The sequence below is a fragment of the Silene latifolia genome, chromosome 10, assembly GCF_048544455.1.
Source record: "Silene latifolia isolate original U9 population chromosome 10, ASM4854445v1, whole genome shotgun sequence".
Classification (NCBI taxonomy): Eukaryota; Viridiplantae; Streptophyta; class Magnoliopsida; order Caryophyllales; family Caryophyllaceae; genus Silene; species Silene latifolia.
In genome coordinates, this window is record NC_133535.1 from 65261012 (window position 1) to 65267095 (window position 6084).

Below are 6084 nucleotides of genomic sequence, written 5' to 3' on the forward strand. Positions count from 1 at the left end.
AGCCAAGGAGTTATCACACCATAAGGTACTCTTGACTAGGCCTTAATTCATGGGTCAAAGGATACTAGCATGACACATCCTAGGGGGTGTTTTACGAGTATTCTAACAAGCAAAGTCTTAAGAAGAAAAAGCATCTACTAGGGCCTATATACACTTGTCAAGTTTCCCAAGTAGACGGTTTCACAAAATTTTTCTAACATGCAAACTACATGCCATGATGCAACTATCATATATATATATATATATCCTAATGCATATGATTCTATTAACTAATATGCCAAATAATCTAAATGTAAGTCCTAAATTCACATTGTTTGTACCGCAATCAAAATAAAGCCACATAGTCATTAACATAAAGAGGAAAAAGGAGATTGGAAAGCTCATACCATGCGGTCTTCAATATCCTCATGTCTCGGATGTGGCGTAGTCGATCAATGTGAACAAGGATGGACAAACACAATATATACAATATATACAAGATTACACGACAAAGGAAATGAACATGTTTTTATGTTTTTTCAATTTTTCAATTTTTTTGATTTTTCGAATTTTTTTTGATTTTTTAGGATTTTTGAATAAAGGTCAAGTTAGAATTTCCCATCCCCACACTAGTATGGGCATTGTCCTCAATGGCCAATATGATAGGAAATTATGCAAGTATGATGCATGATTTCTAAACTAAATGCAAGCTATACAAGGCTACACTACATGATGCATGGGTTTTTGTTATGGCGGAGAGTGTAATTTAGATTACCTCCCGATGCGTATGCATGTACTTCCCCAAACCAAAATAGACATTATTTCTAATGTCTTAAATTTCGGGGTAGTTCATGCACACGAAATGCAATGCATGAAACTATAAATTGTCATTTTGGATTTTTCATGTGGGAACAATAAAAAGAACACCTTAATGGAGCCAAGGTGTTAGTCCTCCGTGTTGCTAGGACTCTCCAAACTATGATCAAGATAAAATAAAGAAAATAAAAGAAGTAGACAAACCATAAGAGTGTAGGAGCCTCGAAGGTTTGCTAATCCTCCATCATATCATCATCGTCATTTTCTTCCATAGAAGTGGAATCATCTCCACTCCCGCTTTCACTTCCTTTATCTTCCTCACTTTCTTCTCCTTCCTCATCTTGGGCTTCTTCTTCTTCATCATTCTCTTGAACCTCTTGTTCTTCACCTACCTCTTCATCAACGACTTCATCATCAACATTCTCCTCTCCACCCGGTCTTTCACCACTAGATGTGCTTGGAAAGAAAACCTCCCTATCCGCCCAACTAGGCAAAGGACATGATGGATCAAGTAGTCCTTGCCTAGCTAAATGAAGGAGGGGCGGATATTGGGCCTTGTAGGCATCCACTCGATCATTATATGCTTGTTGGTGCATTTCTCTCATGAGAAGGGTCAAGTAATCATTTCCCACTTCAACATCCTTGGGTTTGAACTCTTGATATTTGAATGGGTAGGGTGGTGTGACAATGGAGGAGGAAGGCTCTTCAATTTCGCCTCTTTGTTGATGAATGATATACTCGGCTTCCTTGGAGAGTGGCAGAAGGTAGTTTGTTCGGTGAACACTCAATCGGCAAATCTTTGAAGGCAAGGTGAAGGATCTAGCTTCATTAGTTAGCCACCCATAGTTGGTGTCAAGAGGATCATGCTTGACCCACTTAAACTTGTTAATCATGGCGTCCATATCAATGAGATGGCCTCCTTTGACCGCTATATAAGTTTTGTCTTTGTTGAAGTTTGGGTCAAAGTGCTTGGCCAAATAGGTAACTAGTCCTCCATTCACAATAAAAGCGGTGCCCTCTTTGCCACAATCGACATTAAGCCATCTTTCAACCAAAAGCCTTAGAGCATTATATGGCTTAGTATACTTCCTTCCTATGTTCAAGGCCGACTCAAGAAGAACAAAATCGTGCTTGGTAAGATGATTAGTGTCGTTTCTCGCTATCAAAGTATTTCCAATGACCTTGTGCCACACTCTAATGCCCGGATGGTGCACTAATAGAGCACGACAAGCATGAAAGCTCACAAATTTCTTTCCGGAAATTGCCTCCCAAAAAGGAGCGGGTCATACTTTTCGGGGATCTTATGATAGTACGGGGCATCACTAAGGCCTAATATCTTACTCAAAACATCAAAGGTGATGCGTCTATTCACATTTGCAAGACGAAACTCGATGTATTCTCTAGTCTCCACCTTAGTCACTTTCAATGAACTTATGAATTCCAAGGTGAGGGAGGGGTATGTCAATTCTCTCATGGTAAACAATTTACCCAATCCCATGGCCTCAAAGAAGGCTTTGGTTTGCTCAAGAACACCCAACTTTGTCAAGGCATTTTCACAAATAAATTTTGTAGGCATAATGGTCTTCTTAGCAAAATGGACAAATTTATCCCTATGAGAATCGGAAGTGAAAATTACCTCCGGATAGTCGGATAATTGAGCAATAACCGGAGTTGTTGATGTTGTTGCTTCCATAGGGGGATCATGTTGTTGAATTTCCAAATTTGCATTAGAAACTACCAAAGCCTTTGAAGCTTTCTTTGCTTGAAGGAGTTGTTGTCTTTTTGAAAGTGCCTTTGCCTTGAGTGCCTTTGTTACTCCTTTAGTTCTTGCCATTGTTGATTTACACCAAAGAAAGATTGAAATCTCCAATTTCTAGCTATGCTCAAATCGATTCAAGATGAAAGGATGTTGCTTTGTATCTCAAAAATCGATTCAAAAGTTGAAATTTTGGTGTTTGATCAATTGATTTTGTAAAAGGAGTGATTAATTTTTGTTGTGAGGAAGTTTTGATTTGATTTTGTTGAATTTGGTTGAGGAAATCTTGTTTTTAGTGATGGAGAGGATGAGGGTTTTGGGGTTTTGGGGTTTATGGGTAGTGTTTGAATGTTGAAATAATGAAATGAATGAGGGAAGGGGGTTTAAAATACCCGAAAATTTCAAAACAGCAGGGGAAGACGAGCGGCTGGGGGCACGAGACGCTCGGATTCTGCATAAATAGGCTTCAGGAAAACTCGCCTCAAGACGAGCGTCTTTCAGTGAAGACGAGCGGATTCTGCTATGTGGGACGAGCGTCTTTTCAAAAAGACGAGCGGATTCTCTTACAGGAACTTTTCTTAAAGTGTTGCAGCAAAAAGACAAGCGGATTCTCCTTAAGACGAGCGTCTTCTCAGGTGGGACGCTCGGATTCTGTTACAGACCAAATTTTTGATTTTTGCAGCTCAACAGGACGAACGGATTTCTCCTCATACGCTCGTATTCTTGCAAGACGAGTGGATTACCCTTAAGCCGCTCGGATTCCTCTTGGATATCACGGATTCAGGTCCATCCGTGCACTGCATAACCCGTTTCATTTCCATTCTTCAAATCTCGTGTTCTACATTGTAGGGGCACTAAAATGGCATGAATAGCCTAAGTAATTGCTATCCCCACACTAAGTTAAAGCACTTCACATCAATAAAATCATTAGTCCCTCCCTCACTTCTCTCAAAAATGATGAATATCTTGATCAAGGCACAAAAATCCAAAAATGACAAAAATGCAATGTAAGAATTAAAATGCAAGTTAGGGAGTTATAATATTTACAAATGGTGGTTTGGAGAGGACTCCACCAAACTCTCATCCTTAGTGAGATGTCATGGGGGCATGTTCAAGGTGTTGTTGATGTTACCCAACACCTTGAAGAAGTAGTCGAAAGCTTGTTCATTATCATGATAAAGATCCTCAATAGATCTTTGCACTTGTTGTCCTTCATGATGGTCTTGATCGATAGCGTTGCCAATATAGGGATCGAAAATCCCTTCAAACTCATCATCACAAAGACCGCAAACTTCGTCTACTTGATCATTAAAAATCTCTTGAGTTGATAGAGACAACTCTCCTCCTTTCTTGATTTGGCCAATGAGGCCATCCTCTTCACTTGTCATGGGTGAGCTTTTCAAGCTCTCTTTGTTGCTATTCTCTTGCTCTTTTGATGGAGCATCAACTTTCTTTTTCCATTGGAATTCCAACTTCTTCCCATCATCCTTCCGGTTATAGTGATCAACCATAAAACATGCTTCATGCAAACGGGGAGCTCTCATGGTTTTATCAAGATTGAAAGTTATGCTCTCATCTCCCACTTCTAGAGTGAGCTCTCCATGTTTCACATCTATCACCGCACCCGCAGTGTGCAAGAAAGGTCTACCTAGAATGATTGGAATACTGGAGTCTTCTTCCATGTCAACAATGACAAAGTCCACCGGGATGAAAAATTTCCCAACTCTTACGGGAACATCTTCCCATATCCCTAATGATGTCTTCGTCGATCTATCGGCCATTTGGAGTGTGATGTTGGTACATTTAAGCTCTCTCATCCCTAACCTTTTACTCACCGAATACAGCATAACACTCACACTAGCCCCTAGATCACATAAGGCCTTGTTAATCGTGGTGTTGCCAATGGTACACGGTATTGAGAAGCTTCCCAGATCTTTAAGTTTTGGAGGTGAACTCCCTTTAAGGATTGCACTACTCACCTTAGTGAAGGCGATGGTCTCAAGCTTCCGGATTGACTTCTTTTTTGTAAGGATATCCTTCATGTACTTCGCATAGGCCGGCACGTGATTGATTAATTACGTGAAAGGAATCGAGACTTCCAAATTCTTCACAATTTCCATAAATTTTCCAAGTTGGTCATCAAATTTGGGCTTAACTTTACGACTTGGAAAAGGAAGTCTAATCACAATGGGTTCCTTATCCTTGGCCTTGTCTTCACTTTTCTTTGAAAATTCTTCTTTTGTTGGTTCTCCATCTTTGGAGTTTTGCACAACTTTTTCTTTGTCACTAGCTTCCACAACTTCATCCTCAACTTGCTTCTTCGGTCCTTTATATCTCGTACCACTCCTCAAGTGGATGGCACTAACCGTTTCATGTCTTGGGGGATTACTTTGAGGTGGTAATTGCCCCTTTTGTCTTTGAGAACTTGAAGATGCTAGTTGAGTCAATTGGGTTTCCAACATTTTGGTGTGGGCTAGGATGTTGTTGATGGTGATGTCCTTTGGTTGACTATCCTTTTGCATTTTAGTGAAAAACTCTTGTTGATTCTTTTGCATTTGGAGGACCACTTTTTGAACATCAAAACCTTGGTCATTTTGTTGATTGTATGGAGTTTGGTTTTGGTAACCTTGGTTTTGGATGTAAAAGGGTCTTTGATTTTGGTTTCTCATGGGAGGTGGGGTGTATGTTCGTTGAGGGTTTTGAACATTTTGGCTTTTGTATGAGAGATTTGGGTGGAATTTGGTGTTTTCATTGTAATAATTGGAATAAGGGGTACCACTCTTGTATGCTTGAAAAGCATTCACTTGTTCATTTGTTCCCCTACATTCACTTTGGTCATGTGCCAAACTTCCACAATTCTCACATATCCCACTTGGGATTGATGAAGATGCCGTCATGGCATTAACATGTTGCTTTGGTGATTTTGAGGCTTCTTCAAGTCTAGCCATAGCTTTTTCGAACTTCAAATTGATGGTATCAATGTGAGCATTAAGTTGATCACCCAATTGAGTAATAGAGTCCACTTCATGCTTTCCTCCTCTAGTAGCCTTGCGAGGTCTAATATATTGTGAGTTATGGACCGCCATTTCCTCAATCTTGTTCCAAGTTTGATTATCGTCAACTTCGGTGAACATACCATTTGATCCCATGTTGAGAATGTTTCTTGAGTCTTCATAAAGACCATTCCAAAATTGTTGAACCAAGAACCACTCGCTAAGTCCATGATGAAGACATGAGCGACAAATTCCCTTGAACCGCTCCCAAGTTTCATACAAAGATTCTTCATCTCTTTGCTTAAAATCCGTAATTTCAGCTCTTAGCATGTTAGTCTTTTCCGATGGGTAGAACTTTTTGTAGAAAGCTAGAGCCAATTTCTTCCAAGACTCAATTCCGAGAGTAGCCTTATCAAGGCTTTCTTGTTGGAGTAAGTGTCCCCGACAATAATGCGATCACAATTGTCGATCAAATTGATCACATATTTAAATCTCATACCAAGAATACGAAAGGGATGATACATTACATATATAGTCAAC

At 39.8% G+C, this 6084-nt stretch overlaps 1 non-coding gene across 1 annotated transcript; it reads left to right on the plus strand.

Annotated features, from left to right (window-relative positions):
* The first annotated feature begins 5767 nt into the window (after positions 1-5767).
* On the plus strand, positions 5768-5874 carry LOC141610167 (small nucleolar RNA R71). Its single transcript, XR_012528063.1, has one exon. It is a non-coding gene; the product is annotated as a small nucleolar RNA R71 (small nucleolar RNA).
* The last annotated feature ends 210 nt before the right edge of the window (positions 5875-6084 follow it).